Source organism: Bos taurus, chromosome 27 (assembly GCF_002263795.3).
Source record: "Bos taurus isolate L1 Dominette 01449 registration number 42190680 breed Hereford chromosome 27, ARS-UCD2.0, whole genome shotgun sequence".
In the NCBI taxonomy this organism is placed as follows: domain Eukaryota; kingdom Metazoa; phylum Chordata; class Mammalia; order Artiodactyla; family Bovidae; genus Bos; species Bos taurus.
The window spans coordinates 30,179,647-30,194,437 of NC_037354.1; the positions used below are offsets into that span (position 1 = coordinate 30,179,647).

Genomic DNA, 14,791 nt, shown 5'->3' on the forward strand with positions numbered 1-14,791 from the left:
CAGAATACTAGAGTTGGTTGCCATTTCCTTCTCCAAGGGATCTTCCTGACCAGAGATCGAACCTGTGTCTCCTGCATTGGCAGGCAGATTCTTTACCACTGAGCTACCAGGGAAGCCACATTATAAATATTTTATATGTTGTAGAATGTCTAATGTATATATTGTGTATATATATTATGTAAAACTTACTATAGGTATATATAACATACAGATATTCTATATATTGTGTTTGTAAAATTTATACAATGTTTATGGTAGGTACATGTACATATATCCAAGTATATAACATGGACTTTAAAGCTTTGCCAAGTTTCAGTTCAGTCGCTCAGTCGTGTCCGACTCTTTGCAACCCCATGAACTGCAGCATGCCAGGCCTCCCTGTCCATCACCAACTCCCGGAGTTTATCCAAACTCATGTCCATTGAGTCAGTGACAGCAATTTATAGAATTTGGATTCAAATTTAGGTAGATACCTAGATACTCCATAGATTTGATACTCTTTCACCATGGCATTCTAAGAAGGGAATTATCAATGTTTTCTTTCAGCTATTCAGTTATTAAAACTAATTTGTCCATTAGTTGTTTGTTAGAAATGTTAGACTAGTAATACCTAATTTGAAGAATGTACGTTCCACTATAATAAAGACCTAGACATGTTCAACTTCAAAGGCCACCTGGGAACAGAATAAGCCATCTTTGCTTCAGTTCTGTGTTTCTGAATTTTGAACAGTCACTAGATCACCTGCAAAGTTGATTATAGATTTTCAGTCCCTGAACTACTAACCAGAACCCCATAAAAGGGACTTGGGAAACTGATTATTAAAGAAGCACTCCAGAGGACTTTTACGATCAAAGAAGTTTAAGAAATACTAATTTAAACCCTTGCCTTTCTGAGAGCATGTCTGAGCCAACAAGTGTTTAAGAACTATGCAAAATATAAAATTTTAACCATCTTAGTATTTCTATCTTGGAATGAGTAAATAGTAGAACATTTTTTACTTCAAGACAGGAACAAGAAATGCGAGTGCATTATAAAATTATAATATCCAGTAATGGTTCACAATTATCTTGAAAAATAGTGTTTTATGATGCTCACCTTCAAAGACTTTTTTTTCCTACTGGCATTTCTAACACCTTTACTATCACCTAAATCTCATTTTTCTCCTTGTGTTATCTTCAGTGGAAAGAAGCACCTTGAGGTCTTTGACTAAATTCACTTTGTATGAACAAATCTTCAACTGTCTTGACTGCTTACTTCATATAAGAGACAGTCTTTAAAAACATTAACATTTAACCTTTTTAAAAAAATGTACCAAAATAAATTTCTCCTTTGGCTCACAGTATGAATTGCATGGATTAGGAGTGGTGTATTTTTTTAAGTTTCATGATGCTATACCGTGTATGGCCCCTGAGCCAGGGCACCATAGTCATGAGGAATTTCTTCTTATGTTTCTGAATTATCAGATAATTTACATGACTGTCTCCAAAAAACTGGCATTCTCTTTGCCCAAAGAGTTTTGCTGTATCTCAACTATTCCTCTTCTTTGTTGTGGGGAGGATAAAAAAAAAAAAAATATATATATATATATATATATATATATAGACTTGGATTTTTATTTTAACTGTTTATGGAGATCAACTGGATATATAATAAACTGTACGTATTTAATGCATAGAATTCCATAAAGCTTGAAATACATCTGTTTATAAAACCATCACCATAGTCAAGATAACTGGTGTGTCCACCAGCACTAAGAGTTTCTCATGCTCTTTGTAATCTCTCTCTCTCCCCATCTTCATTTTTAAGGAACCACTGTAGTTTGCATTTTCTAAAATTAAGTCTACATTATGTTTTACTCTTTCTTTCTTTGTCTAGCTTCTATTTCTTAGCATAATGGTTTTGAAACATTCATATCAATAGCTTCCTCTTTTATTTCTGAGTAGTATTCCACAGTATATAGTGTATACAAGATTGCGAAATAGAAGGACGTGTGCTCAACTTCCCTTGCGACAGCTCCAAAATTACAACTTACGGTCAAACAACCATTAACAGGAGAATGTTCAGTCAATTCAGTTGCTCAGTTGTGTCTGACTCATTGCGACCCCATGAATCGCAGCACGCCAGGCCTCCCTGTCTATCACCAACTCCCGGAGTTTACCCAAACTCATGTGCATTGAGTCAGTGATGCCACCCAGCCATCTCATTCTCTGTCGTCCCCTTCTCCTCCTGCTCCCAACCCCCCCAGCATTAGGGTCTTTTCCAATGAGTCAACTCTTCACATGAGGTGGCCAAAGTATTGGAGTTTCAGCCTCATCATCAGTCCTTCCAATGAACACCCAGGACTGATCTCCTTTAGGATGGACTGGCTGGATCTCCTTGCAGTCCAAGGGACTCTCAAGAGTCTTCTCCAACACCACAGTTCAAAAGCATCAATTCCTCAATGTTCAGCTTTCTTCACAGGAGAATGTTGGATCCCACCAAAGAAAGATACCCTACATCCAAGGGCAAAGGAGAAGCCCCAGCAAGAGTGTAGGAGGGGCAAAATCATGTTTAGAATCAACCACTATACCTACTCCAATATTTTTGCCTGGAGAATCCCATGGACAGGGAAGCCTGATAGGCTACAGTCCATGGGGTTGCAGAGTCAAACATGACTGAGCAACTTCACTTTCTTTTCACTTTCCATAACCACCAGAGATGCTTGGAGGGCTCAAACAAAACCTTGGGCAAACCAGGAGACCTCACAGAGACTGAACCAGACCTGCCTTTGAGTGTTTGAGTGTCTCCTGTGGAGGTATGGGTCAACAGTGGCTCTGGGTGCCACAGACCTGGGTATGGCATAAGCCCTCTTGGAGGAGGTTGCCATTAACTCCACCATAGAGTCACCAGAACTGAAACAGGACTGGGGAAACAGACTGCTGGGGGGCACAAATAAAAGCTTGTGCACACCGGGACCCAGGACAAAGAAGCAGTGCTCCCACAAAAGACTGACCCAGATTTGCCCGTGAGTGTCCAGGAGTCTCCAGTGGAGGCATGGGTCAGCAATGGCCTGGTTCAGGGTCATGGGAATTGAGTGCAGCAGTGCTTGCATAGGACCTTTTGAAGGAGGTCACCATTATCTTCATTACCTCCACCATAGTTTGGACACAGGTCAAAGAACAGGAGGGAACACAGCCCCAACCATCAACAGAAAATTGGATTAAAGATTTACTGAGCATGGCCTGTTAGAATAAGACCCAGTTTCCCCCTCAGTCAGTCTCTCCCATCAGGAAGCTTCTGTAAGCCTCTTATCCTTATCCATCAGAGGACACACAAAATGAAAACCACAATCACAGAAAACTAATCAAATTGATCATATAGACCACAGCCTTGGGTAACTCAAAGAAACTATGAGCCATGCCATGTAGGGCCACCCAAAACAGATGGGTCATGGTGGAGAGTTCTGACAAAATGTGGTACACAGGAGAAGGGATGACAAACCACTTCAGCATTCTTGCCTTGAGAGCTCCATGAAGAGTATGAAAAGGCAAAAAGATATGACACTGAAAGACGGACTCCCCAGGTCGGTAGGTGCCCCATATGCTACTGGAAAACAGTGGAGAAATAACTCCAGAGAGAATGAAGAGACGGAGCCAAAGCAAAAACAATACCCAGTTGTGGATATGACTGGTGATGGAAGGAAAGTCCAAAGTTGTAAAGAGCAATATTGCATAGGAACCTGGAATGTTAGGTCCATGAATCAAGGTAAATTGGAAATGGTCAAACAGGAGATGGCAAGACTGAACATAGACATTTTAGAAATCAGTGAACTAAAATGGATGGGAATGGATGAATTTAACTTGGTTGACCATTATATCTATTACTGTGGGCAAGAATCCCTTAAAAGAAATGAAGGAGCCCTCATAGTCAAAAAAAGAGTCCAGAATGCAGTTGTTGGATGCAATCTCAAAAGTGACAGAATGATCTCTGTTCATTTCCAAGGCAAACCATTCGATATCACAGGAATCCAAGTCTATGCCCCAACCAGTGATGCTGAAGAAGCTGAAGTTGAACATTTCGATGAAGACCCACAAGACCTTCTAGAGCTAACACCCAAAGAAGATGTCTTTTTCTTCATAGGGGACTGGAATGCAAAAGTAGGAAGTCAAGAGATACCTGAAGTAACAGGCAAATTTTGCCTTGGAGTACAAAATGAAGCAGGGCAAAGGCTAACATAGTTTTGCCAAGACAATGTACTGGTTATGGCAAACATTCTCTTCCAACAACACAAGAGAAGACTCTACACATGGATATCACCAGATGGTCAATACTGAAATCAGACTGTTTATATTGTTTGCAGCCAGAGATGGAGAAGCTCTATTTGGTCAATAAAAATAAGACTGGGACCTGACTATGGCTCAGATCATGAACTCCTTATTGCCAAATCAGATTACAACTGAAGAAAGTAAGGAAAACCACTAGGCCATTCAGGTATGACTAAATCAAATCCCTTATGATTATACAGTGGATGTGACAAATAGTTTCAAGGGATTAGATCTGATAGAGTGCTTGAAGAACTATGGATGGAGGTTCATGACATTGTACAGGAGGCAGGAATCAAGACCATCCCCAAGAAGAAGAAATGCAAAAAAGCAAAATGGCAGTCTGAGGAGGACTTACAAATAGCTGAGCAAAGAAGAGAAGCTTAAGGCAAAGGAGAAAAGGAAAGATACACCCATTTGAATGCAGAGTTTCAAAGAATAGCAAGGAGAGATAAGAAAAACTTCCTCAGTGATCAATGCAAAGAAATAGAGGGAAAAAATAGAATGGGAAAGACTAGAGATCTCTTCAAGAAAATTAGACATACCAAGGGAACATTTCATGCACAGATAGGCTCAATGAAGGACAGAAATGGTACGGACCTAACAAAAGCACAGAAGACTATGCAGAAGACTATGGAGAAGACTATACAAAAAAGATCTTCCTGACCCAGATAAACACGATGGTGTGACCATTCACCTAGATCCAGATATCCTGGCATGCGAAGTCAAGTGGGCCTAAGGAAGTATTACTACGAACAAAGCTAGTGGAGGTGATGGAATTCCAGTGGAGCTATTTCAAATCCTAAAAGATGATGCTGTGAAAGTGCTGCACTCAATATGGCAGCAAATTTGGAAAACTCAGCAGTGGCCACAAGACTGGAAAAGATCAGTTTTCATTCCAATCCCTAAGAAAGGCAAGGCCAAAGAATGTTCAAACAATACACAATTGCACTCATCCCACACGCTAGCAAAGTAATGCTCAAAATTCTCCAAGCCAGGCTTCAACAGTATATGAACCATGAACTTCCAGATGTTCAAGCTGGATTTAGAAAAGGCAGCAGAACCAAAGATCAGATTGCCAACATTCGTTGGATCTTTGAAAAAGCAAGAGAGTCCCAGAAAAACATCTACTTCTGCTTCATTGATATGCCAAAGCCTTTGACTGTGTGGATCACAAGAAACTGTGGAAAATTCTGAAATAGATGGGAATACCAGACCATCTGACCTGCCTCCTGAGAAATCTGTATGCAGGTCAAGAAGCTACTGTTAGAACTGGACATGGGACAAGGGACTGGTTCCAAATTGGAAAAGGAGTACATCAAGCCTGTATATTGTCACCCTGCTTATTCAACTTATATGCAGAGTACATCATGTGAAATGCTGGGCTGGACTAAGCACAAGCTGAAATCACAATTGGTAGGAGAAATATTAATAACCTCAGATGTGCAGATGATACCACCCTATGGCAGAAAGTGAAGAAGAACTAAAGAACCTCTTGATGCAAGTCAAAGAGGAGAGTGAAAAAGGTGGCTTAAAACTCAACATTCAGAAAACAAAGATCATGGCATCTGGTCCCATCACTTTCATGGCAAATAGATGGGGAAGCAATGGAAACAGTGACAGACTTTATTTTCTTGGGCTCCAAAATCACTGCAGATGGTGACTGCAGCCATGAAATTAAAAGATGCTTGCTCCTTGGAAGAAAAGCTATTACCAGCCTAGAGAGCGTATTACAAAGCAGAGACACTACTTGGCTAACAAAGGTCCATCTAGTCAAAGCTATGATTTTTCCAGTGGTCTTGTTGGATGTGAGTTGGACTATAAAGAAAGCTGACCACCGAAGAATTGATGCTTTTGAATTGTGGTTTTGGAGACAATGCTTGAGAATCCCTTGGACTGCAAGGAGATCCAACCAGTCAATGCTGAAGGAAATCAGTCCTGAATATTCATTGGAAGGACCGATGCTGAAGCTGAAGCTCCAATACTTTGGCCACCTGATGTGAAGAACTGACTCACTGAAAAGAGCCTGATGCTGGGAAAGATTGAAGGCAGGAGGATAAGGGACTGATAAAGGACGAGATGGTTGGATGGCATTACTGACTTGATGGACACGAGTTTGAGCAAGCTCTGGGAGTTGATGATAGACAGGGAAGCTTGGTGTGCTGCAGACCATGGGGTTACAAAGAGTTGGAGAAGGAAATGGCCACCCACTCCAGTATTCTTGCCTGGAGAATCCCAGGGATGGCGGAGCCTGGTGGGCTGCTGTCTATGGGGTTGCACAGAGTCAGACACAACTGAAGCGACTTAGCATAGCATAGCATAGCATAGCAAGCAACTGAACTGAACTTAATTCTACTGTAAGAAAGTAACAGAATTTATCCATTCACCAGTGCATTATATTTGTACTATTTCCATTTGGGACAATGAGAAATTAAGCTATCAACATTTTCAGCAAATCAAAAGAATATATGGTAGTATCACTGTGGTTTTGATTTGCATTTCCCCCACTGCTAATAATTTTCAACAATTTTTTTGTGCTATTTGTGACCCTTCCATCTTCTTGGTTCAGTCAGTTTAGTTGCTCAGTCATGTCCAACTCTTTGCAACCCCATGAATTGCAGCACGCCAGGCCTCCCTGTTCATCACCAACTCCCGGAGTTCACTCAGACTCATGTCCATCGAGTCAGTGATGCCATCCAGCCATCTCATCCTCTGTCATCCCCTTCTCCTCCTGCCCCCAATCCCTCCCAGCATCAGAGTCTTTTCCAATGAGTCAACTCTTTGCATGAGGTGGCCAAGGTACTGGAGTTTCAGCTTTAGCATCAGTCCTTCCAAAGAACACCCAGGGCTGATCTCCTTCAGAATGGACTGGTTGGATCTCCTTGCAGTCCAAGGGACTCTCAAGAGTCTTCTCCAACACCACAGTTCAGAAGCATAAATTCTTCGGCGCTCAGCCTTCTTGGTTAAGTGTCGTTTAAAATCTACTGTTCATTTTTAAAATTGAATTGATAGAGTTTACATTCAAGACACAAGTCCAGCTTCCGCATTCTTACAAATATTTTCTCTTTGCTGAAATAATGTCTTCTTGGTATGCCTTTTCAGTTTCTTCACATAATTATTGGAACAGTGAGTTTTAAATTCTACTGAAGATCAGTTTATAAATTTTCCTTCTCTGTCTCCTGGTTCTTCTGCCCTATTTAAGAAATCTTTGCCTCATTCAAGATCATTATGATTAAGATTTTCCCTTTTTTTTTTTAACTTCTTGAGGTTCTTTTTTAATTCATGTACTGCATCTATGATCCATTTTTAATTACTTTTTATATGTAGTATGAGGTAAAAGTTAAAGTCTTTTTTAAAAATAGATATTGAAATAATCCTATTCTTATTTAAAAGATTACCATTCTTCCATTGAATCATCTTGACATTTTGTAACCATCATATATATGTAGATATAAAGATATTTGACATATATATGTACATATATATGTCACATTTTATATTTCCCATCCGTTCAAAAAACATAATTTTATGATTTATCTTTGATGCATAAATTATTTCAAGATATGTTTATAATTCCAAAAATCTAAAGATTTTTCAAATATTTGCATTCCTCTTTAGTTTAACTTTTTGTACTCAGAAAATCTATTTTATATGACTTCAACTCTTTTAAATAAATAAGGACTTTTATATCTTCAAATACATGATCTATCTTGGTAAATGTTCTATGTATATTTGAAGAAAACATATATTCTGCTGTCTTGGGATGAAGAATCCTATAAATGTTGATTAACTCAAGTTGGTCAATAGTGTTCTATTCATTATTGACAAACGTACAGAATTTTCATGTATTTCTCCTTGATGTTCTATCAGATTCTATATTATATATACTGAAATGAAATTATTAGCTGCATAAATATTTGAGATCATTATGCTCTCTTTATGAATCAATTCCTTATTACTGTAAAATGCTTCTTTTTATTCCTTATAAAATTCTTTGTTCCAAAATCTACTTTTTCAAATATATAGCCACTCCAATATTCTTTGATAAATATAAGCATGGTATAGCTTTCCTTTTTATCTATACTTTTCCTTTAACTCTATCTGCAATTTGTAATTAATTTGTTCTTGTTGACAGCATATAATTGGAACTTTTACTTCCAATATGATTATTTATGTCTTTTAATTGATAGACATATTCAATTTATTTTAAAATGTGTTTATTGGCACAGTTGGATTTAAACTTTTCATATTATTGCTTTCTATTAATCTCATATGCTATTTCATTTTCAATTTTATATCTTTTTTAGATCCAAATTTGATTTTTCCATTTTTTACCTCTGCCATAGGTTTATTAGCTCTATTATTTTTTCTTTTTTCAGTGATTTCTCAAACAGTTACAGTGTATAGCTTTAACTTATTGCAATCTACCTTCAATTTTTATACTATTACATCCATGGTATGAGGACTTTAAAATATTCTATTTTTGTTTCTCCCTTCCAGTCATTGTTCTGTGTTACTTGAGAAACCCTCAAATCCTTAAACAGTCACTGAAGATCTACTATCTCACGCTAAACTTCCCTGTGAATTTTATCTCCCACTCTGATGTTTGACACGGAGAAGGCAATGGCACCCCACTCCAGTACTGTTGCCTGGAAAAATCCCATGGACGGAGGAGCCTGGTGGGCTGCAGTCCATGGGGTCGCTAAGAGTCGGACACGACTGAGCGACTTGACTCTCACTTTTCACTTTCATGCATTGGAGAAAGAAATGGCAACCCACTCCAGTGTTCTTGCCTGGAGAATCCCAGGGACAGGGGAGCCTGGTGGGCTGCTGTCTATGGAGTCATACAGAGTCAGACACGACTGAAGTGACTTAGCAGCAGCAGCATGATGTTTGACAAGGTCTCTGTTCCTACCAAATATTGATGCAATTATGTGAACCCTTCTGATATTCTCCCCAGTTCATGTTATTTTTCCCCATGCCTCAAAATGTCTATCAACCGTATTTTTAGTTTCCCTTATAAACATCTTTTAAGTTTCAGCTACTATCATTTAGCCTTATTAAAATTCTTCAGATATATTCTGATTTCCAAAGACATTAATGTCCTTCTCTGAGCTTTTCTAAAGCTCATTCTGTATAATACTCACAAAGTACTTAATGTATTATTATTACATACATATCCAGGTTCTATAATTTAAAAGTGCCTAAACACTTGCAGCTGAAGTCATAGCTAATGATTCTCTGAATTCTTTGCAGTGCCCAGCACAACACATGTATGTCTCCTTGGTGCCAAAGCAGTGTTTTGAAAAAAGTTAGTCTTAGATAACACTTTAATCATGAAATGAAAACATTTACTCCCATAAATATGGTAATTATTCTAAGTTTGGGGATCACAAAGCATGTTAGCTAGAGTGCAGTCATAAGAAAAAAATCACATCGGTTATTTTAACAGAGAATTTAAGATAAGCAATTATTGACCAATTATTGAAAACCTGAAAATTTGAAAGGCAACACTAAGGTGTTCTATGACAAACAGCTACAGGACACAGCCACAACCCTTAGTCGCTGGAGGAAAATGGAAAAGGTTGGAATTATTAAGATTAAGAAGCTTGGTGGAGAACTCCTGAGAGCTGAACTTACGTTAAGTAGTAGGTCTTATCGGTGGGCATTGTTGTCTATTAGTTCAAAGAGAGACCTTAGGGGCTAGGGGACAGACCTCTGTGAAGGACATCAGCTGGCAGGTGCTGAATTACTTGAAGGGTTGTGAGGCTGGTTCTATTAACAGAAGTATGGTTAAAAGCAGAAAACCCTTCAGACTGTAGTTAATTGCTGCTATAAACAAATTGTTCCTGTTGTAGTGAAGTATTGCTGGAATGACAGTGTTAAAACTGGGAGCAAAAAAAAAAACCAGAAGAAAGTTGTGATTGGAAGAAGTATGTCCTCCCTCTTCCTGGTTTTGAGTCTCTTTCCAGGGCTCCAGATGATCAGGGGCTAAAAGAGAGAAGCTGGAGAAACTGAATGCAGATGGCGGAGTCCTAGCCCCAGCATTACAAAGAGTTAGTTTGAAACTGACAACTAATAGCTTAGTTACTGGCACAGTCTCACAACCCTCTGCGTCCAAATGCTGACTTCTCTCTTACAAACTACACTAAGTGAGGAAAGTAAAATGAGCAAAAGAATATCACTTAAAATAAGTGGATGTCTTGGAACATTTAGTGATGTTCCAAAAACATCCCCGTTGTTTTGAAATACCAAGATGCATGTAGAAAGGACAGATAAAAAAAGTTACTGATTTTCTTAGAAAGCTCTTTGAAAGGGAAAACCAGCTTAATGAAAAAAAAATTTTTTTTAGATGCTTATTGAGTGATCTTTGGATTGCCAATGGGCCAATGAAGTGGATTTTGTAATACATTTCTGTTAACTTTTACATTTAAGCGAGTCTCATTTATTTGATAGCATTCTATCAAACTGAATTTTTTGCTACTAGAATATTCTCAAGTATGTCCCACAGATACCCTTTGGAATAGTTTCTTACACAACTGATCTACCCAAGAGGAACGAGTGTATTATGACAAATCCCTCTGAGACTTGCTCAGAAATCCTCTGAGCAAGGATTTGTCAAAAGAAAAATATATGCACTAGACTGTTGCTTCTCAGAACTGAATTCCTAAGACTTGTCTGTAAGGTCTGGGGAATTGTGAGAAGTACCATCACTAAGTCAGGAAGATTTGCAAACCAAGGAACACATGGTCCTATTATATAAAAATGCACCTTGAGGCTTTTATGTTCTCTGCCTCAGTTCAAGTTTATCAGGGAAATGCCATGTTGTGGCTGAATTAATACTATTCAAACTGAATTTTGCTTTCAAGAGGAGATGAGAAGCAGAGAATAACAAACATAAATACGATATTTTTCATTAAACCAGATATACTAGTTTCCTTTGGATTATTTCAAATAGGAAAACTTTATTAACAGAAATGTGCTTTGTCTTCTCCAGATCTTTTGCAACCATGGTAGAGGATCCCAAGTGAAGGGTTTTGCACAATAACATGAGCCTATCATGATTGACACTAATGAAATTCTCAGTGCTTAGTAAGAATATGCTTTATAGGAAATTATTCATTCATTCATCAAATATTAACTGAATGTCTACTATTCATGAATCACTGAATCAAGTAATTTAAGGCTTTTCTCTCTAATCTAAAAAGGCAACAATCTATTTATTTCTCATTACATTTGACCTTTCAACTTTAATCTATACTACAAATAGATCCTCCCCAAAACACTAAGAATTTCAACTGAAAGATCAGTCCTATTGAAGCAACTAATTCTATTTTTTCTTAAATCCATAAAGCTCACTTTTCTTTCTCTAGTTGTCAGCTACACATTTTGCTATTCCCTTGGAATAAAATATTACCTTTGCTTGCCTAATGCGCAAACATGGGTAACCATTTTTTTTTAAGTTCTGGACAATGAGATATAAGGAGAAAAGTTTTGTGCAGCTTGTGGTTAATCTTAAAGGAAGCTGGCTTGTTTGCAAGTCTTGTTCTGCCATTTTACCTTTTATTCTTCTTTTGGCCCCAGATGCAAAGCAGCCACCTTAGACTTTACATGAGCTTAAAGAAACCCATAACGAGAAAAGTTAAATAGCTGGGGATAAAATCACCGAGTAGTAATCCTGTACTGACCACACCATTAATTCTGTTCAGTATATTTTTCACCTCACATATTTTAGTTTTCACCTTTCAAGTTCAATTTTGGTCTTTCTAAAAGTATCAATATTGTCATGTTTCTACTTGATTTTTTGAATATGCAGGGTACAGTTATAATAATTGTCTGAATATGTCTTTCTGCTATTTCTAGGCTATGCATGAGTTCTGGGTGAGTTTTGATGATTGAGTTTCCTTTTTAATAATTTGCATATTCCTGTTTCTATACATATATCAATTTTTAATTGATGCCATATTTTATGAATTTTCTCTTGTTGAGAGCTGGATCTGTTTATATTCCTTAAAGGATCATTGAGCTTCATTCCTAAATTACTGGGCAAAAAAATAATTTTTCCTTTCCCATCCATCTTACTAGGCATTGTCGTTGCTCAGTTGCTAAGTCCTGTGACTCCATAGACTGTAGCCCATGAGGCTTCTCTGACCATGGGATTTTCCAGGCAAGAATACTGGAGTAGATTACCACTTCTACTCCAGGGGATCTTCCCAACCCAGAGATCTAACTCAACTCCATTGGCAGATTCTTTACCACCAAGGTACCAGGGAAGCCATTACTAGGCATTTCCACATTCAAATTTTATCCCATTCAGTTCAGTTAGTCAGTTCAGTTCAGTTGCTAAGTCATGTCCAATTCTTTGTGACCCCATGAACTGCAGCACGCCAGGCCTCCCTATCCATCACCAACTTCTGGAGTTTACTCAAACTCATGTCTATTGAGTTGGTGATGCCATCCAACCATCTCATCCTCTGTTGTCCCCTTTGCCTCCTGCCTTCAATCTTTCCCAGCATCAGGGTCTTTTCAAATGAGTCAGCTCTTCACATCAGATGGCCAAAGTATTGGAATTTCAGCTTCAACATCAGTCCTTTCAATCAACATTCAGGACTGATTTCATTTAGGATGGACTGGTTGGCTCTCCTTGCAGTCCACAGGACTCTCAAGAGTCTTCTCCAACACCACAGTTCAAAAGCATCAATTCTTTGGCACTCAGCTTTCTTTATAGTCCAACTCTCACATCCATACACGACCACTGGAAAAACCATAGTCTTGACTAGATGGACCTTTCCTGGCAAAGTAATGTCTCTGCTTTTAATATGCTGCTAGGTTGGTCATAACTTTCCTTCCAAGGAGTAAGCGTCTTTTTATTTCATTACTAAAGCAAAACACTTCTGAGTGTATTACCCAATGCCCCATAAACTATGATGTTTTCAGCCTGGTTGTGGAGCATTGTAGGCACCAAGTACCGCTCTCCTCTGAAACATTTCTGGCTCTTTCCCTGACTTTGAGTATTTTCCTCACACATATGGCGTAGGTACATGAGGGGGCTGCCTAGTATTTGGCTGCATACGTGAGAGGGACCCTATTCACTTTTTATCTGTGTAGCCCTCTCTTCTCTGGTACTTTGTCCTGTTACCTGTATTTTTGTCTCATTGGATTTTCAACTTTGCTTTGTCAATTTAAGGAATCCACCAGAGTCTAAGTTTCCTCTTCCCTGTGCTATAAGTCAGTAAGCTGGAACAATAACAGTGTTCACTTCAATTTTTTGTATTTTTAATTTTGTTTAACTTTTCAGTTTTGTTTTGGAGTATAGCTGATTGACAATGTTGTGATAGTTTCAAGTAGACAGCAAAGGGATTCATCCATAACACGTACGTTTATCCATTTCCCCCCAGACTCCCCTCCCATCCAGACAGCTTCATAATATTGAGAAAATTTCCCTGTGCTCTACAGTAGGTCCTTGTTGGATGTCCATTTTACATATAGCAGTGTGTACATGTCTATCCCAACTTTTTTCCCCCATTTCTCTAGGATCAGTGTCTATCAGTGGTTCTCATAAAATCTGATAATTTAGGGAAAAAAAAACATATAGGTATATTCTGCTGTTATATGTAGGGAAGAACTGGGCTCAAAATACTTGATTTCTCTATTACTTACCAGTGTATTTAAAAAGTGTTTTTCACTATGTTACCTTGTCTTTTACAAAACATACACACTAGAATTGTTTCTATTCTGTCCTGCCTTCATGAACTATCTACTGGAAAATTTCCTCTTTGAGTTGGTAAGCTAGGAAGATTTCTTCTGGTTTTGTGTATGCAATGCTAATCAGTATGATGATATTGAACACTTACATGCAGGATTTTCAAACTTGTGCTCCATAGTGTTTTTATGTATTTTAAGTTATGTTTGCTGTAACAGTTGGAAAAATATATTGCATTCTCTAAAGCTTGATATAAAAATCTTAAAATATATGGTCCAAAAAACACCAAAGGAAAATAATGCTGAAATATGCCAAGTACTCCTCCAGATCCTTCAGTTCAATCCCTAAAACCTCTCTCAGGCAGATAGAGATAATCATTGGTCATTTTGGACCCATATTTCTATACACCTTTCCAGCTGCTAGTAACTGATTTCAGATAACAACTCTAGAAAAAAAGGAGATTAAGAGCCAAGCTCAGCATTTTACTTGTTTTCATTTACTTTTAAAAAGTGTTTACAACCACCTGAAAATTGCAGAACCAAAAGAAGGGAAAGACATATTTGAAATATTCGACTTTAATAAATCTAAGTATACGGACAAATAGAACAGGAGCATAGCTCTGCTGCAATTCAAGAAAATTAAAATTGCCGTGCAGGATCTGAGACAATGTACAATTTCTGAAGGTCAGAGAGTACCTGGAATGTGTAAACAGAGAAGAGCAAACTTTAGCTTCATTAGTTCTTCATTGAGGATCTTTATTTCTGATCCCCAAAGAAAATGTACTTT

General features: G+C 38.1%; 1 long non-coding RNA gene across 3 annotated transcripts in view; it reads right to left on the bottom strand.

Annotated features, from left to right (window-relative positions):
* LOC112444629 (uncharacterized) overlaps positions 1-14,791 on the bottom strand; it is a 121,230-nt gene that overhangs the window by 22,178 nt on the left and 84,261 nt on the right. For 2 of the 3 annotated variants that reach the window (XR_003032992.2, XR_009493162.1), the window contains exon 5: positions 14,497-14,700. The exons of the other annotated variant lie outside the window; for it this stretch is intronic. This is a non-coding gene — a long non-coding RNA (uncharacterized lncRNA). Of the gene's footprint in view, positions 1-14,496; positions 14,701-14,791 lie in introns of those variants that run through there. 3 annotated transcript variants of the gene reach the window in all.